At 45.2% G+C, this 20871-nt stretch overlaps 2 protein-coding genes across 10 annotated transcripts in view; one reads left to right on the top strand and one right to left on the bottom strand.

Annotated features, from left to right (window-relative positions):
* The window catches only part of LOC149372623 (uncharacterized), a 517038-nt gene that overhangs the window by 328619 nt on the left and 167548 nt on the right, over positions 1 to 20871 (bottom strand). The gene's annotated exons all lie outside the window — the stretch shown is intronic.
* The window catches only part of LOC149372624 (uncharacterized), a 111024-nt gene continuing 105692 nt past the window's right edge, over positions 15540 to 20871 (top strand). Inside the window, exon 1 of the mRNA XM_089567173.1 lies at positions 15540 to 16008. The gene's annotated coding sequence lies outside the window, so the exon portion shown is untranslated. The remainder of the gene's footprint in view (positions 16009 to 20871) is intronic.

Below are 20871 nucleotides of genomic sequence, written 5' to 3'. Positions count from 1 at the left end.
ACTAAATCTGTAATTTCCGGGACGCGTATTCGCCAACTGCAGCCTGTACAGCCACAAGGCTTGAAACCACGGTGAATTGATCACGGTGACTGAAGATTGTCACAACTGCTTACCTAAAAGGGATACTGAATCCCTAACGGCGTTATATGCCACTATGCATCACGATTTGCGACCTAAAAGGGAATAAAATTAAAAAATGAAATAAAAAAACAAACAATAAATCTACAGTACAGAGAGCGGAGTCGAACGGCCGACCTTCCATACGCAACACGTGCCTCTAATCCACTGCGCCATAGGGGCGATGTCAAGCCGTCGTTCTGAATGAATATTTACAACCAGCCTTAATGGTGGCTGCTACCTGCCGGTGGGCGGCGCTGTCATCGCTGGCTGTACCGGCTGCATCTGGCGAACAGGCTTCCGGGACTTACCTGTACGTTTCTTCGAAGATTCAACTGCAGAAAACTACTCAGCCCCGGAGCGTTGCGACGTATATTATTGATTTTAAAAATTAATCTGTGTATTAAACAATAGAAAGGCTCTGCCTTAGCGAGGTGGCTGCTGTCAACGCAGCTTAAGTTTGGCGCTGCTAAAATGCAGAATTGAAAAATATTCAGCAAAAATGTGGCTCAAGATGACAGTGGGAGGTCCCGCCGTTCGGTCACTTGATGTATGTTTTTTAACTTGGTTAACGCATTTCTGCGATATACTATCAGCCCCCATGGGACGGTAAAATTTGTCAAAAATTATTGGAAAGCGGTCATTCGCATGTGCCAAAACTAATCCCTGAGCCAGAATTTATACGCACAAAAGGCAGAAGCTAGAAGGTCGTTGCAGCGTCACATGTTAATTAAGAACATCTATGGCCACAAAGACTGTCCGCAGGTGTCTGAGCAGTGACACCACATAGTGATGAGAATAGAAGTCAGCTGCGACGACAATACTGTCCGTGCTGTACAAAATATTTCCAAAGCAATACGTCCTGTGAACACCTGTTCGAAAGCACAAATTAACAACTGTAACAAAAACACATAGTGGCAGGTACCGAGACCGCTAGCGATAACAGCTCACTGGGGTGAAATTACCCGCTGAATTATCGCTCACGAAATCGCTATCACGAATCCACAATCACTATATGATCTGTTTAAATACTAAAACGTTTTAGTGAAAACAGCTTAAAAGCCAGGTTTCTTGCTCAACCACTCTGTGAGGGTCATGTTTTAAAATAAGATAACCTAAATCCGAAACCGAGAATGCGTTGGAGAGGCAATTCCACTGTAAGATCATTACGCCCTCTATGGTAATACTGTCGTTGTATTGGTGCTGCAACTGCTCTTTTGAGTGGTCAGTCAGACGCGCGAAAGTAGGGGAACGTTTGTTGTTTACTGGCCGATAGTAAAAGATCGAGGAAGACAACAAGCTGTATAAGACATGCCATTCCCACATCTCTACTGCAATCATAGGCTCGTGTAGAACTGGCGGTAACGTTCGTGACTAGCGGCACCTTCGATGCACTAGAAAAAGACAGGCGGGAGCTAACAGGAGGAGCGCATGACGTATGGGATGCAAAGGTTGTTGCATTTCCAAACGGAGAAAGAACAAAAGTGTGCCGAAACAAGTTGTGATACCGTTTTGCCAAAGGGGTTATGCGTGTGTTCCATCACACCTACGAGCCACGTTTCCACTCCTCAGTAACAAGGAGAGAAGTACGAATTAGGCCAGTAGAGGAATGCTTTTTTTCTTTCCAAGGGTGCGTGACCGCCTGCTGCACTGAACAATCTCCAACACACTCTGTTTGTTGGATTGGCATGGACTGTCATATTCATGGAATGGGAAGCCATTGCGGCATTACGGCAAAAGCAGCAACTACGCAAATCTTGGTTGCTGTTTTCAGAAGAATAGTTCTTGCTACAAACACTGTCACTGATTTGTACGCTGCTCCACTGTGCCCGAAAAACCAACATTTTCTATACTGAAGAAGAATTGGGGCCGCCGTGCAAGTGAACGATAGGCCATAGCATCTGAAGAGTAGGACGCGCCAGAAAATGCAGCAATAACAGAATACGCCAGGACACGAGAGCTATACGCATCGGTAGACTGAAACGATACCGCAGCGATCCTGGACTTCCTCAAGCACTTGGTGAGGAGAGATCGGCAGATACACACCACGAACATTTCTTTGCTGCGCACTAGCTGTTAAAGAGTGGAAGTTCTAATAAAAATTAGGGAAATATATTGTAGACCGAAGCTAACTACACGAGCGTGCCATGTCTGAGAACCTACACAAGACTCCTGTCTTATCAAACAGTATCATCTCTTAGGTTAGGAGGTGGCAGCTTGTCACGGCCCTGAATTGCTCTTGATTTTTTTTTTTAAGTTTTGAATTCTTATTGTGTTGTCTCCCATCGCAAAGAACCCAAGAGGTAGTATATTTATTTCTCTCCTGCTAAAAGTCTGAAGTAGCAAGCATTGGGCAGGCAAATTGGCAAGCAAGGCGCCGCATCTCCACTAGGGAAAGCCAGAGGCTTCCCTCTCCGGATCTACTGCTCTCTTGGCAGCCGACGTAAGCAATTTGCTGGGTTACCTCCATAGCCTGCCGAACTCAGGTTTCAACCCACAGTCCTAATAGCCCGCATCAGACATTATAGTCTTTTATTAAAAGTTTCTCTTTTTCTCACTCTCACCTACGCCAACCGACCCCAAAACACGCATCAGCCCTGATGACAGAAACAACCTCAAGATATGGTGTATATTCTCGCAAAACGGCCTCTCCAGACCCCGACGAGATGGCAAGGTGAAGATGCTGGTGAGTTGCGGCCTGATATCAGCACCAGAAAGAGTAGCGGAGGTTTGATTCTAAAACTTCCAAGAAAGGTAACGACTACGTTGTGTGAAATGGGGACATTATTCTTCACTAGACAACAACCGTACTGCGACATGGAGACGGATCCAACAAGCCACCTAGCCAGAGCTTCTCGTCTCAAAACTCCATCGCCCGAACCAACTATGAAGTTCACTTTCTCCCACCACAGTGTTGCAACCTCTTACGTAGACCCTGTAGACCACCAAATGATCATTTAACACGACGACATACATGTCCCAAACCCATCAAAACACGACTGATCTCTACCACCACCTCTCACCACCCTCACCAAATCAACACTATTGCAGGGCGCACGGAGAACCAGGGTGAATTTCTTAACTTAGTCATAAATACGCTCCTAGAACATGCGCATGGCCAAGCGCCTATCTTCACAAGCACAGCCATATGCACGCCCTTATAGAATGCGTCCTCGATCGCATAAGACTCACTGGGTCTTCACGATACGTCCCCGGTCAATCATCTCCCGTCCTTGGCCGTTTCATTACACATCGAAAAATAGCCAGCCATACACGACAAGCACAGATGCTGATACGCCCCTTCTTCGTCTCCTATCATCCATTTCCCAAAAGTTGAGCCAAAGCCTGTCTACTTTATCTCAAAATAGAAAGATAATTTACATCCATGCGACTCTAGACACCCCCCTCCCCCCTTGCTTTTTCCCAGTGCTCAATACTCCACGTCACACCCGCTGCCATACACCTACGGCCCATTCCCCTCTTATGAACCTTCAATCGTATGTTCTCGCTTCTCAAGAAGCCAGGCCTCTTTTATTTGTCGCAGACATCAAAGGGCGTATTTCGGGGCAATAATCATTCACGATATTGGCATCTACTCTGCCGCAGTGAACTGAATTACTTGATTTTGTCGCTGCCGCAGTTATTGACTAAAATTGCTTCGCATCGATTCTCGCTTTCATATTGTCTTTCTCTGGCTGCCTTGAGTTTACGATGCATGAGCACTTCACCTCGCTTCAGGTGTGCAGTATGCGCGTAAAATTCAGGCAGAAGAATGAGTAGCGTTAATGATTACAAACGATCAAGATGTAGAGAAGTTCAAAGGAGTCATGTCCTCCTTTCTAATCTAGGCGAGTTCAAATTCTACGAAAAGGAAGGCTTTTCTTATAAAGAAGCAATTTCTCGCCTCTTATAGAAAAAACATTACCAAAATACATATTTTTACATTTAAAGAGGGGCACTGCCTTTCAGTACTCATTGTAAACGTATTCACCCGTACGAACATCGAGCGACGCAGTTTCACAGCGACGCAAGGACATAACGTGGTAGCGGTGATAGCTTAGTGCCAATATATGCGCAATTGGTCATTCTCTTACACTCCTACATCGCTGGCAGTCCTCATATGTCATTGCCACGGCAGGTGGCTGTTTCAAAGGCAGCCACGGTGGTGCTGATGAGACCCGATTGCTCTTGCTAAGGAACCTCTCACGTCCGACGAATCATTAGTTTAACCACCACCTGTCACGGTGGGCAGTTTGCTCAAAATCCGATGAGGCAGTTTTTGATGACGTCACAAGGTCACGTGACCTGCGCGGCTAGTCCTCCACCCAGATTGCTTCTCCGGGGACTTTTCACTCTCACCGCTACCGACACTGGGTTTTCCGCTGAATGAGACGCTAAGAACGATCGCCTTTAAACCTCAAGGAAAATTAAAAAAAAAAGTTTTCCGTTGTCAGCAATCTCTGTGCATCAGTGACGACTATGAGCAACATTTTGACAGTAACACTTATTTCCAAGTTTAAACATGACGACAGCCAGTAGTACAAGCACAGTAGGCGATAACATCGACTAAACGACCCTATACGCGGCACATACCACGCGAACCATAAACCACGAGGAGCCGTGAAATATATGCAAGTTCATGCAAGGAGTAATACTAGTAATACTTTCTTCGTGTTTTTACACCGCCCTCCGTTAGAGCAAGTGGCTCTGGCATGTTAACTTTAGATGTGTTCGTTTACTATGAACCTGCCAATGCGGGGCCGGGAAGAATTACTGTGGTCATGAGCTGCTAATGTATACCTAGTTACTGCGCCAAGTTAGGGGCTTTTGCCTCTATGCTATTAATTATCTATAATTTTTAAAGAGCGATGTGAACAGTGACCGACAAATTAGTAAGGCGAAATCAGAAATAATATAATTTTCTTCAGTGTATAGGTTTTATTAACTACATTTTCGATGTCATAACCAGCAGTGGTCTCGATGACGACAGGATGATAGCTGGAGTTAACATGCTTTCATCGTCATCATCATCGGCCTGACTACGCCCACTGCAGGGCAAAGGCCTCTCCCACGTCTTTCCAACTAACCCCGACCTTTGCGAGCCGCGGCCACTGTATTCCCGCAAATTTCTTAATCTCATCCACCCACCTAATTTTCTGCCGCCCTCTGCTACGCTTGCCTTCTCTTGGAATTCACTCCGTTACCCTTAAGGACCAGCGGTTACCTTGCCTTCGCATTATATGCCCTATCCAAGCCTATTTCTTCGTCTTGATTTCGACTAGGATGTCATTAACACGCGTTTTTTTCCCTCACCCGCTCTGCCCGTTTCCGATCTCTTAACGTTACACCTATAATTTTTCTTCACATCACTCCCTGCGTTGTCCTTAAGCTGAACCTTCTTTGTTAGCCTCCACGTTTCTGCCCCATAGGTGAGTACTGGTAAGATACAGCTGTTGTATACTCTTCTCTTGAGGGATATTGGTAAACTGCGAATCATGATCTGAGAGAACGTGCCATATGTGCTGCACCTCATTCTTATTCTTCTAGTCATTTCCTCCTCATGATCTGGATCAGCGGTCACTACTTGCCTTAAATAGGCATATTCTCTTACTACTTCCTGCACCTCGCTACCAATTGCGAACTGCTGTTCCCTTCTGTTGAACATTACATTGGTTTTCTGCATATTAATTTTTAGACCAACCGTTCTGTCTCATGTTTTGCAGTTCATCCCTGATTGACTTAGCAAGGCAATGTCATCAGCGAATCGCAGATTACTTAGGTGTTCTCCACTAACTCTTATCCCCAAGTGTTCCTAATCCAGACCTCAGAGCACCTCCTGTAAACAGTGTTGATCAAATGTTTAGGGTGGAGTAGGTTTGTAATAAGGGAGTAATTACTCATTGACGTCCACCCAAGCGCAGCCATACGGCTACAAAGGAAAGCTATACAGCTTTGAAAGCTGTATAGCTTTCCTTTGTAGCCATACGGCTGCGCTTGGGTAGATGCCAATGAGTAATTACTCCCTTATTACCTCCTGTAAACACCTCCTTTAAACTGGTGGTGAATAGCATTGGCGAGATTATGTCTCCCTGCCTGACGCCCCTCCTTATCGGAATTTTATTGCTGGCTCTATGGAGGACTATGGTAGCTGTTCTGTCATTATATATAAGTTCCAGTATTTTCCAATAAGACTCATGTACACCCTGGTTGCGCAATGTCTGCATGACGGCTATTGTTCACATTGAGTCAAATGCTTTCTCATAATCTATGAAGGCTGTATAGAGGGGTTGGTTATATTGTGCGCATTTTTCTGTCTCCTTATTGATAGTGTGAATATTTTCTATTTTCGAGTATCCTTTACGAAAGCCGGCCTGATCATTTGGTTGATTGAGGTCTAAGGTTGTCCTGATTCTATTAGCGAAACACGCTGCATTTGCTTTCAGTGCCTCAAAATGCTGCTGTCAAAGGGTGTTATATGGGGAATCGGTGTTCCTGATTAGATATCAGTTGTTCCATAAGGCACTTGAAGTGGCCATGCTTACGTTGGATAACAGCAGCAGTTGCCATTCATCGCCGTCCTCCAATTCCGCTTTAAAGTGCAGTGAACTGCTCGCAGCTACAGGTGTTAAACTTGCCTGCTCGTTCTCATATTTCGTTGCTGACATTTAACCAACCTTTTTTTTTTTCTGGGCGTTACCGTCACGGTGCTTTATAGAAGAACGAGGACGGTCGTTTTGCCTGACCCACGTTACAGCCAGGACTTCGCACTAGCGAACTTTAGGTTCCTTCCCGAGATTAATCTTCGTGACCGACGGAGGGATCTTTAATGAAGTATGTTGCGGTTGTCGTCAACAACCACTTTCGCTCTTATATACGATGGCCTGCAGCTACCACTCAACCAGTGCGGAAACGCATTGCCAGTAGTGCGGACTATATCGAAGACTGCTGAGCTCCTGGGAAAAGGGGACATTTCAAGCTTTCGTTCGAATATGACATCTATGAATTTTGTCGCTCAATAAAGACGTTTAGGATATGAAGCAGAATTTATTTAACACCCGACGTAAGTAAAACCTGAGGCATAAAATTGAGCCATTCTGTTAATATTGCGTAGTGTGGTCCTCCAAACACGCCTGTGCTACAGCCTGATAATAAAGGAACCAGTTTTACCAGAGCTTTTGCTGCAGCTTCTTTTTTCTTCCAGCTCATCTTGCACTGAATTACGCGCACTGGGCCACATTATGCCGTTTGACTCGTAAACAACAGGGAAAAGTGACACCGCATGGTTTGAGCATTACGGCACGTTTAGAGAATACGCGTACAATACATATTTTATCTTTGCCAACGCTGGTAATAAAGATCTTCTAGTTGAGAGCTAAGTCGGCAGGATATGAGGCCCTGAAACGGTCGACAAAAATTTCAAGCAAAAAAAAATTTCTACGGGAACACAACTTGCGCAGTGGTTGTTTATCGCTGCTACTAAAAATAAAATAAAATCAGATAAAAATAACATTTGCAGAAATAAGATGCTACAGGAGGAAAGGCAATAAACAGATATTGTGATGCGTTAGATATGGGTTAAAATAGAAGCTCTTTAACCGGAGATATCAAACTGAAGGGTGTTATTATTCAACAAAAAGGCTTTACCAAATCCTTTTTTTTTTCTGTGGTATAGGGCAGCCTCGTCAACTGCAACGAAGGAGACGAGTGGTGGAGCCCGCCAGATATCAGTCATATAGTCATGCAGGGTTCCTACCGGCCGTACAGCGGAAAATAGCATACCGAACGGGCTGTGTTGTGCCTCAGCTACCAGGTAAAATTCGCACCAGCTGGTAGCCTCATGGATAGATTACTAGATTACAAAAAATCAGCGTGTCGCTCATGTGGCATCTAGAGTTCATGAAGGCATGCGACTACAGCCAAGGCACCTCTCCATACCGAACATGTTTCATAGAGTGGACAATGTCCCTCCGATTGTACCACTATTAACGTGTTGTCTCTCCTTGCCTTCCTTTTAGTTCTGAAGATGCCCCTTTCGCGTCTCGGCTGCTTCGCAGCTACGGGTTACACTCAGAGCTGTTAGTGGAGCGAACACCATTAAATGGCCGCTTTTTAAAAATTCAAGTTATGTAACCACTACTGTTACACAAGATATGCCTTAAAGCGTTGAACAGATACTATATGAGAACAAAAAACGTTCAAGTAGCCTAAGCCTATGTCATTTTCGGCATCGCTGCTGCCATCAGTTTCTGACTGAGTTCTGGCATAGATTTCGCCCCAGTTCAAGAGCGGTGTTCCACGTTGATTACAGCGAAAGGGGGGGGGGGGGGGGGGGGGCTCAAACCATGTTGTGCTCAAAAACAGCGATGGTAACATATAGACTTCCCAGTCATGTAATTTCGAGAGAGTTTGATGGCTAATAAACAAAATGTGGCTGATTTATACAGCTTACAATAAAATGTAGCATCCACTGCCATCATACTGAGAACAACCAGTTAGACTGTTATCTGCATAGGGTATTATTTAGAAATCATCATGTTATAGTTATGGGCAGTGAAGAGCAAAGAGATCTCTCCTGCGAGTTCTAATTTATTCTGACGATTGCAAGAGAGTCGACGAGAAAACAGTGTGAAAGAACAATGTCAGCAATTTTTGTGTTGTGAAGAACATAAATATCGCCTTCCCTGGGATAATAATTCCAACACAAAAACTGTTCACAAGGCCCTAAATATTCCGCCACAAATATCAAAGTTGGCGAGAAAATATAATTCCTTTCATTATGGATAGTTCAACGAATATGACAATCACAAAAAGTAATGTTATCGCCACCGCAGTTGAGTGCTTATGGCGCTCGACTGCTGACCCGAAAGACGCGGGTTCGATCCCTGCCGCGATTTCGATGGAGGTGAAATTCCAGAGGCACGTTTACTGTGCGATGTCAGTGCACGAAATTTCCGGAGCCCATCATCACGGCCCATCGCCAGCGTGACAACACGCACGGCTTTTCCTCCGGAAGTCCGCCCCAACGCTTCGTGTTAAAAAAGAAAAAGCACAATTGTCGTCGAGGGTAGGCTATGCATCACTTGCGTGCGTTGCAGGGAAGGCGTAGATCCTCAAGGACGGCTCGCAGGAGGCGGCAGCCACGCGCCAGTATAGGCCAGGTAAATGGTACGACGAAACAGTGCTGACGGACGAGACTGAAGAAGAAGAGACAGATACATAAGCAACTAACAAGTTGTTAGTTAAGCGCATGTGTCTGTCTCTTCTTCTTCCGTCCCGTTCGTCCGCGCTGTTTTGCCGCACCATTCAACCTGAACCAACCAGCCCGACTCAGCCCTCTCCTAGGATAGGCCACGGCCTTTGGCTGCTGAATGCGGAACCGTGTTCGCCGGCTGCTGCTCTTCGGACTAAACAGCGCGCATGATATTCTTCGCATTTGCACGCCACGAGGAGCCTCTGCCATCACCCGCTTCCTTCGCCGCTTTTTTTTTTTTTTACGTGCCTCCGCATTCTCCCGCTTCCTGTCAGTGATGAGCAACGCACTGAGCATCACTCGTTGATTTTGCCCTTTGACGCGCCACAGCGTTAAGCTGTTTCAATCGCCCTAAGCGATGCATTTGGTCACCTTTCTGTGCGTTTGCATAACCCTGCAATTAGCGGCACAGTCGATCCTACGGCGGCAGACAAGCATCTTGAAGCGCAAAACGAACGGATGAAAGATGAAGACCACCTGAGAATTCGTAGCGTGCGAGTGGCTATTAGAGCACTCTTCCTGACAAGACTAGAGGGAGCAGCACGAAAAGTCGAGGACGAATACAGAAGCTAACAGGACAGGTGCCGTATTTTCGCGCTGCTCCCTCTAACCATGCAATAAGACCAACAAGCCTAAGCCACAACTCTTCCGACAGCCTGCGGAGGTGGTAGAGTGGTCTCGGAAGACGAAGTTGGTCTCTTTGCGCCGCCGCTGCTTTGAAACCGGCTCTTGGCAGGAGTTTGCCAAGTTTTAACGCGACAGCTTTAAAGGTCCCGTTTAGCGGCGAACGGGACGGCAACGTCGGCGTGCCGAGAAAATCCGAAACAGTCGAAAAGTTTTGACGTCACAGGTAGAGTGGCGCGGAATTTAAAAGTGATTAAAGCATTACATAAATTGTGATTACAAGGTCGCAACAACACTCAAATACCATTAGGACTTTTGAGTGTATGAAATAGATGAATTGCGCTGAAAAGAAAATTGTAATTAGTCGGTGACCGAGCTCTTGGGCTGCGACTCAGACACGCTAGGTAGGCTGGGCCACGCAAGCACGTTTGCAACGCATGGTTAAAGTGTGGCTTTGTGTGCATGCCGTGCGGCCTTTCACATAATATGGAATGAGTGTACATGTTTGCGTGGGCAAGAGGAGCCACTGACAGGGCCCACCAACGCTATAGCAGTATATCCTTGAAGGTGGAGCTTAAGTATCTCCTAAATTTTTGTCAGCTGGTTATTGCTCTGACAGAAAAGTTGAGAATGTTTAGGATATGCTCGCTGCGATTTTTGGGTCCTGCCAGCCTAATTCTTCCGACAGTATGAGCTAGAAGCATATTAATCTTCACCTTTTCAGGGCCTGGTGATCATTCGGACCGAGAAGAAATAGTTTTTCTTACTAAATATTGAAGCCATGACTCAAAAAAACAATTTGTTATTTTTTCAACGGAAAACACTAAGCCTCTGCAAATAGTGTTTTTTCGAAACCAAATAGAGTACGAATAGTGTTCCTAAAAGCCGAACCGAATATTCGTGCGATTATTCGCAACTGGCTCGAACATTCGTACAGGGCTAACTCATTTAGTTAAAGCTGTTTCTGTTGAAAGACGCAGCAGTGACCTTCTCTATGAGGCACGCAGCACAAAGTCATTATGTTAACACTGTCACCGTAATTTCGTGCGTCTCAAAAATTTACCTTTTGCTAATGACGACGACAGCAAACCAACTAGCATCGCATGTCAGTGTATGACAGGGGTACGAATTATGATCCATGGCCTCCGATATAAGGCATGATGAAGACAGCGTTGGGTGAACCTGACTAGACCCCGCCGTGTCGCCCAGTCTTGGAAGCCATTTGTTTGAGCATCATGAACATCCCCGCACTTCCGTCGCGACGCGGAACGGGCAGACCAATCGCTGCAGCACACTGGGCGACGTAAGAGGGGGGCCCTTTTCTTGAAACAGTCCTCGAAGAAAACTACGGCGTTCCCGATTCGAAATTTGTGTCTGTTATTCGAAAACTATTCGAAAAATTCAGATTGTATTCTATTCATGTCGAATAATTCTTAACTTACACTATTTGTTTTCGTACAGCGAATCTAGAAGGTAGATATTCGATTCAATATTAAAGTGTTTCGAATATTCGTACGGCTCTAAAAAACACCAACGGTAATTCTTCTTACCCACGACTTAACTGTACAAAATGTCAAAATACTTAGAAACAAAAGTATTCAGAGACAAGTATCTGTCTAAAAAGCACCCTGAAAGTCGTGGATTATTTTTTTTTGTTAGAAAGATTCAAGTGACGATGATGATTCAGACAAAAAAAAAATGCAGTATTTTAACTGCTGACAAAGCACGCCTGCAGGAAAACGGTGGAGGATATGCTACCAACCTGACTGCTTTCTGAAATATTCATTACGGCGTTCGCTTGCTGGAGCAAACAAAAACCACGCTATCTGAGATACAGAAGATGCAGAAGTGGCCAGAAACAGAAGAAATCCGTCCTACGCATAGCCCACTCCGAGAAGAAGCTGCGAGGTCACTATGCTCATAGCCGTGTAGCACACGCATTTAAAGGATAACAAAACAGTTGTCTAGTTCCGCAGAGCACACCAATCGCGGGAGGCTAAACTGAGCGCCCGTTGAACTGTGAGTAAATGCTTGAACACCCTATCTGATTTTATTGTATTTACACTTTTGCGCCACCTATTTTGTATTGGAGAGCGTCGGACGTATGCATGACCGCAGTTCTCCCACACTTATGTGCTATTCACTGTACCATAAATTGTGTTTTCGTATCCACGACATTGCAAGCTGTTTCCGTTTGCGCGCAGGATGGTGATGAAGATGATGAAGTCCTGCTTGTGTTTTCGTGCTGGGGATCATGGGCCATGCCTAGGGAGCCGCTAAATGTCATTTAGCTAAATAACTAAAAAGCGTGAAAGCTGACCGACGCGTAAGCCACGAAGAATAAAATTCAATTAAAGCGTTTTCGACTTCGAAGCACGCACGATGTGAAGCGAATCAAGTAAGCTCTTCACCCTGACGCTGGGGTACTCAGAGTCCAAAACATGAAAACTCTATCTACACTAAGCATGAGACCCACTGCCTACGGTGAACGCAGCATCAGAAATATTAGGTGGGACGTCCGTTGCATGTGCTTTTAGACGGGGGAAGAGTGCAAGGAATTATTAGAAAAAACGACGTGTGCAAGGACTTACAGGTCTATGACACATGTTTTCATTCTTCGTGTAGTCTGTACTAACCGGCTATAACTGTATTTTCAACTTTTCTCTTTATCATATATATTGCAATGTAGCCCGGCGTGTAATATTCGCTCTGCTGGCAAAGCTAGCCTAATGAGCAAACATTTTACTAACAACGATCTAGCTATTGTGAACATATGTTATCTCATAAGGATAAACATATTAAAGCGGTGCGCTCTATTACAGATCGCAACGAGCGCTAAGCAGCTACCAAAACGTAGGAAGAAAACGCAAACTCTTAAAGTGCAACTTTTAATTTTAATTCATTGAAAGCAGAAAAATACGACGTGTAGTCATTAGCCTAATAAAGTAGGACTAGATGTGATTGCGGTTATGCGGTTGCGTCGACTTTATGGACCTGCCCTGCACTTTTCACTTTTTAGCAGCCTATTGTCATCTTGTAGGAAAGACGCGCAGTCAGTAAAGGAAAGGCAAAATACAAATTCAAATAAGAACAGGAAATATCGAACGCCATTTAATTTTGCGTGCGGGAATGCTGCACAAAGCCATGCACAATGCCCGTCGTGCTACATTCTCATCAGTTACCCCATAGCACAACCAGACTAATCTTTCTTCTTACGCCGAACTTTTGCGGTGCCGCTGAAGAAACATGTTGCCACTTTTTTTACTGCGTGATCATAGCATTGCTCTTACTAATAGAGCCGGGCTTGGTTCAAGCAGCTGTGCTCATTTACTCTTACGGTCAGTGGATGCTCAGACAGCACACGGAAAGTCTGGAGGCGCTAACATTGCCCAAGACTCAAACTACTCTGTCTCTGTAGGACAGTTTCTCAGTGGGCGTGCAACCAAGTTTTTATCTTTAGCTCTGAACACGATGTACCCAGCCTAAGATATCGTTTCGATTTCGTGTGCAGTTTAGTACACACACTAAATTTGTCTTTTCCTATTTTTTCTCTTTGCAGCACTGAGCTCACACGAGTCTCCTAAAGCCGGAGAGGCTTTACAGTGATCTCAGTTCCACAGACACAAACACGTAAGCGGGGAGCTTGAATTGAGTTGTCGTTTCCTTCATGGACTGTCGGTGTGGAATTCCGTGGATCAGAAAAATGTTAACATTTTGGGTGCTTTTGTTCTCTTTCTCTTCTTTTTTGACATTATAAAGATTTCATCAACTGGCACGAAGTTAACTCCGATGGAAAAACAAGTAATTACAAAACGCTCATTTTTCTTATATTCATCCAAGAAAAGACTTGTTTTTTCAGTCTGAAACAAAGTCTACAAAGGCGTTTTGACAGCATCAATTTTACATCTCTCTACACGATGTACGCAGCACAGAAAATGCATGATCTCCATGCTTGAATGCTTGCGCAACCAGGGGCTATTTATGGTTTCATATTTTTCGCACGTTTTCCTGAGTTTCACTACGCTGCGTATTTGTTCTGTTTCGGGGCGTAAGCGAAGAGTTCTAATAATTTTTTTTATAAAAAGTGCACGTGTATCTCCGTTTGTCCTATGCGTACCTCACACTTAATTTTAAGAACTTATTTCTCATTTCTCCAGTTACAGCTTTACACCGAACCGTGTTTTGTCTGAATAAAAAAACTGCAGCTGAACTGCGTTGCGACCTCCTCCTCTGGACGCTTTTTTATTATTTCAGCAAGCATAGCAGCCGTGCTCCCGAGGCACAGATAAGTTAACGTTAGCTACGCGGAACTGAGCTGGCTGATCACGTTAACATGCTAGCTTTTTACTATTACTCTGTACAAGTTTTGCTGGACCTAACATTTTACTATCGCTAACCATATCTTGCAAGTTAGTGGGAGCCTGCGTCGCGCATATCACCGTGGCAGTGACCGTTGGGGTACTTTTATTCAGCGCGTACAGAACTTTTTCGGCCTCATTTAGATTGGAAAATCAACAGCCTCGAGTGTTCTAGATACCTATGTTGAGAGGCACAAATTCTAAATACAACTCATATCTGCAAAAGAAAGCACTTTCGTTCCCACTCACTTCACCTATGTTCATGACATGCTGCTTGCTCACCTCCCCAATTTCTTATTCCCAAGAGTATCACAATATGCGTCATCTAAAAGGAAATTGCAATAGCCGTAACGTAGCAGGAGTTCATTTTTTAAAGGCACAAATCCTTCTTCTCATTCATTGTCATCACCCATTCAGCGCAGATGCTGCGTGCAGACAGCCAGTCTGCTTGATCGCCTTTAGAGTTTGCTTTTGACAGGCGAAGGTCTGCCATGTGAACCAGCGGTGTGGTCTGTCTCAAGACCTAAACTATCGCTAAACAAAATAAAAACAACAGCCGGCTTCGTAGACTAAGCGCCAATCGTCGATGGTACTCTGCTCCCGTCTCTCCGCAACGATCACCCGGTTAACGAGTTTCAGAGTCGTTGAAAACTGCCTACAGCCTGCATAGCGGAATAATGTCCTCTACAGAATCTCGGGGACGTCCAAAAATTACAGCCTTCATCGAAGAAGGCCGTCGCGGTGGGAAGCTGTAGCGCGGCGCGCGCCTTTTATAAGTGTCCCTATACGTTCGCAGGGAAGATAACCGTTGTTTCGATATGGGGGCGCAGTGGAGAGGAGGCGAGGAAGGAAGAAGTAAGGTCGGCCGTGATTAACCCTCGAACAGGCACGGAAAGAAACAGCACAAACAGCGGCGGCCCGTAGCAGCATTGGCAAAGGTACGCGCAGAAACAGGAACGATCGGGCAACCCTTCAAGGGAGCCGGCCCCCTTACAACCACGCGCGAACGCCGATTGGTCCGCGCTGGAAGTGACGTGGACGGGCCAGCGCGCGCTCCGAAACTTGCGGGCGAACGGTGCGGAGGCAGGGTGGAGGAGTGGGAGAATGGGGACCAGAGGAGGAAAGCAGCGGAGTTCCAAGATGGCGGCTTCCACACTTCCGGCGCCACAACGCCCACGCACAGGGCGCGCGCGCGTCAGCCGGATCCCGGGTACAAAAGCGACGACCGCGAGCGGCTCCGATCCCGACTCCGGAGTCAGGACCCCCCCACCCGTCTGCGGGACGCTTGCGAAGAGGCGCGAAATCTGAGAGAGAGCGAGCGCGTGCGACCGCTAAAGAATATCGAGCGACTAGAGCGCAAAAGAAGTCTGGTAGCGAGGCATAGGAAAGTAAGGGAACCGCAGCAGGTAGTTTCGTTCGGGTCGACCTCAAAAGATTGTACCACTTGGTTTGCGCGTTGCTCGAAGAGCGCGATCGCCGGCAACTTCTTGAAAGATCGGCAACCACTTTCGAAAGCCGGCCTCTGACACCGAATTCGGGAAGCAGTGAAAAGAACCGACCACAAGGCCAAGCTACGATCACTGGCAGCGACCGGCTCTGAAGAATTTCGCTCCTGAGTGTGCCCCTTCGTCCGCTGTTGGAGAAAGACCTGCCGAAAGAGTGAGTCTGTCGCGGCGTGTGCACGAAGCCTGCCCATCTTGATAGCGGGAAAAGTGTCTGCCGTTTATATTGCACGTAGCAGGCACGACCTGACGAGCACGCGCTAGTGCGTATGATCGTTCCGATAGCCGTAGATAACATGTCAAAGTGCACGCAGAGAGGCAATATTGCCAATAGGATTACTTTCCAGATATAGATTTAAGAGAAAATCTATGTAACTTTTTAATCTTTGTAAGACCTTGTTTTTCCTGTGTGCGGCACAAAATAAGTGACATATACTTAAAGCGGAGCGTACGTTTCCTAGAGCGCGATAGAATATGAAAATGCCGTATTAAGTAATCACATCCGATTTGAACTTGGCACGACTTCCGGTTCTGTGTTACAGTGCACTTATGTGACACTATTTGTGAATGAATTAATAATATCTGCTAAAAAAGTAACAGACAATGTTTGTGTATTTTGTGATAATTTCAGATATAGGACGATCCTATTTGTTTGAATATCTACTACCTGTGCAGAAGCAAAGTCAGTAGGCACAATAGGTGCCTCAAAAAATTTGTCGTAAAATCATTATTAACTTGATCTAACATCAGCATGTACCTCATAAAATTTACCAGCGTAGAAAAAGCCTGTACTGAAATAGCGGAATTGTTCGTTGCAATTAAAAGTTTTCACTGAACTTTACAACAAATATTGCAGTGGTCAGCAACATCCGCGAGTTTTCCGGCGGATAACAAAACGCGTAAAAGACCGAGTGGGGGCCTTTCGTCGTGTATGCAGATACGATAAGAGACGATCGCACAGACAGCAGGTGGTAACTTCACACAACCTTCGAACGATGTCTTAAGCTAGCATGCTCGAGTAATGGCTGAGAATGTTCTCGTTTATCTGATGCCGTTTTCGAAGCGAACAAAACAAAAATCTCTTTTATCTCATGACGCACGGTTAAGCTTCGGTGTCTGTTAGCTGCGCGTAAATTAACTCGACAAGCGACGCCGTTCCTGGCATACCACGCGGAAGCATCTTGAACACAACTTGTATTTTTCCTGGGGACAATTCACAGTATTATTAACAGCACTCGCACACAATCAGGGCATTCCTGTGCATTACGAGTGGGTTGCTTCGCGCATGACCATTAAGCTTACGGCGCACCTGTTATTACAGCAACTCATTAATGAGGAATAAAAACAAGAAAACTGGGAATTATTTTCCTGCTGCACGAGGCAGCAAAAAAAAAGTTGGGCTAACTTCTTTTATTTTTCCACGCATGAAGGATGCGATCGATGTAAGAGAGGTGCCTTACGGAGACTTACCATGCTATTAGCCTTACGAACACTAAGAAATCTCCGACGTTTCATTTTGGTCTGGTTTGCTCTTTTATAAGCCCTTGCAGTATAATTTATGGTGTGTTCTTCCTTGTACTCTGAAAATAATATATTAACTAATGAAGTCCGAACTGAACTGACCATTAGCATTGCACAGAAGGAACTGAGTGCTAATTAGGAGTGTGTCGTTAACTATGCCAAATTAATCTACGTTCCTTAAGGATCTTATGAATTCAGGATAGAGCAACTGATGAATGGGATAATAAAAACGAAGTGAAGCATTTGTGAGAGAAATCTTGCATCCTATCTCTTTCTGAAATACGTAGAATGTCTGTTCAATTTTTCTCTGGTCGCCGCGGTGTCTCAGTTTTTATGGCGCTCGGCAGCTGACCCGAAATACGCGGGTTCGATCCCGGTCGCGGCGGTCGAATTTCGATGGAGGCGAAATTTCAGGAGCCCTTCACTACGGTGTCCCTCACAGCCTGAGTCGCTTTGGAACGTTTCCAAAGCGACTCAGGCTGTGAGGGACGCCGTAGTGGAACGTTAAACGACAGTAAACCAATAAACCAGTTTTTCTCTAGTTAGCAGGTTCTGAATAAGGCCGATGCTTAACTGCCTAATTATGTAGCCAGACACTTAAAACACACGCTGAAATTATGTCACGTTTCCGAACCCTCTTCCGGTTTTCGTTAATTGAAAGAACCCGAAGGACAGTGTGCAATAAGTGCTGCTGCTAATCAGAACATAAATATTCAAACTCTCGTAGTGCGCGAAAAATCTTTCTTTATGGGTGAGGGCAATACGCTTCGAACATAAAAAAAATGTCACTTGCGGGGCCGGAATGGTAAATGCTTAAACTACGCAATAATAATACTTGCAGCGGTGCTAAGCGGTAACAGAAGAGACATCTGTAATGGATTTCATTTCATCCCAAGCTTTCCTTTTTATGACGAGCTGCCATTTCCGCCTTGTGGAGCGCGCTCAGTGCTTACCATGAGATATAATGGAGAAGAGAAAACGTCAAGTTAGCGTGGCCTGTTCTTTCCAGCAGGTACTCCGCACCCAAAGAGAGACGTGACCCAAGTCTATCTGAAGTGTCCTGGTGTTGATCTGCGATGTAAACGATGCAAAGGTTTGAAAGCAAGCACTGGGTTATACCAAACCCCCTCTTGTGCTCTAACGCAACTACATAGACATGCAAAACGACAAAGCCACGAGTACCGTGCCGATAAAAAGGTGCTGAGCTGAGAGTATGCTTCATTTGTTCTGCTGCACAGTGCTCCAGCTCCAGGCAAGCCGGCTAATGTCTGTAGATGAGACTTCTCCTTAGGTTAGGACCGTAAGCGAAATTTAGGTATTTCTTGAGCAACCCTAAACTGCTATATAGATGCCCCATGATTTTGATGCCACCGACACTCAGGGAAGCTGACACTCTTATAACGGGACTCTAAAACAGGTACCGAAGGAAAATATAGAGTTCTTCGTAAAAAGCTTAAGGGAGTGGCGGGCAAACTGTTTGATTAAAGAATGTTCTCCAAAGGGAGCCCTGTTGAAATTTAAGAGCGACAAATGAGGAACGAAATGACAGAAATTGCCAAGGATTGATTGCGGCTCTGATGAAGCCATTATTGAGAGACGCCACCAGGAAAGCTCATGCACGTGCGATAAATAGAAACACTACAGCCGGGTTAAAATCAGTGGCTGGAGACTGACTGCAGTCATGAATACATTCTAAGAGCGCCAGTCTCTTTATCTCAACTGATACCAAGCTGCAGAGGTAAGAGCTGTGATATGCCGGTAAGCGGTAAGAGATGGTCGGATGGACTATAAAATAAAAAGAACAGTAAGTGCCAGTTGAAATTCACCGGCGCTAGAATAGATCTTACTCTTTTGCGAAGGCGCAATAACTTAGATCTCATCTGAGGGGCATTCCACTTCGCAGTCATCTCGTACGTTCAGCGCAAGCTTCGTTTCTTTACGTAGCGAGCTAAAGGAACTAAACGACCGTCTTCTTTACAAGCACATAATCCGTATGCGTCTGTGAGCTGAACCTTTCTCATCGCGTGCGAAGCGCCCAAAAGGCAAAGGATCGTTTAGGCCTCCGCTGATGGCCTTTTCAATTTGTAAAGAAGGATCAGCTATTTTGCCTCTCAAAGGTGCCTCACAAAAGAGCCCCTCCTCCAGGCCACGCCTCAAGGTTACTTTCAAAATTAAAAGTTTTTTTTTTTTATGCCCGGAAGTCTTGCATTATTTGTTCATCGTTTTTATCTCCTAAACAGTCTTCTCAGCTAGTTAAGGTCCATTAATTTCGGCTTTTTAAAGCCCTCGAAAGTAAAGAAACTTTTCGACATTTATGAAAGACCTGTAAACAGTTCTTGAAAACTAAATCTGTCATCAAGAGTGCCTGGTACCGACCCCATGGTCTATCAACATGCATCCTACACTAAGCGAGCTTAGCCACGTCTCCATTCTGTTAAGTTTTCCAGCCAATCTCATCTACCGAACAGTCTTGGACACGAGTGCCACCCACGGAAATGCTGGGACTCCGATCGTTATCCCGCAGAAAGCTAAACACAGTACTGCACCGGTACGGTATGACAAGCACGTGTACATAGCCGTGGTTGAGCCGTCGATCACACCATTTTTAAATTTTTGTTTTGGTTTGCATTGAACCAACGGCAACCACCTACTGGCCTTAATTAAAAGTTATTGGTAGCGTTATCACCGAAAAGTATTTAGTGGACGCTGCTGTTTACTACCATGGAATTCAACGATCTCTTGGCATCCAAGCTGGCAACTCTTATTTTGTCCTCATGGGCGCTTAATATAAATAAAAGATCTCTGGGACTCCTTAAATCCTTATAGACAATTTTGAAAGACAGAGATTATCAACCTATTCAATTCCTTCCTTTTCAGAAAAAAATTACATTTACGATTTCTTTGTTTTTATTTGGCGGAAGTGTGCCCCTTTAGGCCTGATCTTACTGTCTGTCTGCGACGTATTACAACATTAAGTTGTCATGTAAAGGCAGCATTATGAGCACCGAAAAAGAAGCTTTCCAGCTTCTGTGCTGTTAAAGAAAATAACTCTTTGAGCGCATTTGAGCGGCTTATGTTAAATCTCTTGAACGTAATACGCCACTCGTACGTTGCTTATTCGAGCATACAAGAAGTGGATCATTCATATACGCTATAAAAAGAAATGTCCGCCGAATTGTCTGCTCCACACACATTCCTAGTTTAGTACGCTAGTGTCGTTCACTATCCGCAGGCCTGATGATAGCCGACTGATGGTGTGCAGGGAGAAACTAGATGACAAATGTGTTTGATTAAAGCCGCCTCAGGAATGAGCGGATAAAAGCGCATGTTCCAGCACGCGGCCCAGAAAATGGGTCCGGCTTGACAATTTGATAAACTCTGCGTGCGCAATTTATCGCGTTCAACACCCTCTTCTGAAAACTCGTAAGGCTCTTCAAGAGCCCAACCGATGCCACCATTCGTGAGTGATGGCAGTCTTAAACACACCATGTTCGTTGCC

Source organism: Amblyomma mixtum, chromosome 1 (assembly GCF_055824585.1).
Source record: "Amblyomma mixtum isolate Tamu chromosome 1, ASM5582458v1, whole genome shotgun sequence".
In the NCBI taxonomy this organism is placed as follows: domain Eukaryota; kingdom Metazoa; phylum Arthropoda; class Arachnida; order Ixodida; family Ixodidae; genus Amblyomma; species Amblyomma mixtum.
This window is presented reverse-complemented; position numbering and strand designations above follow the sequence as displayed.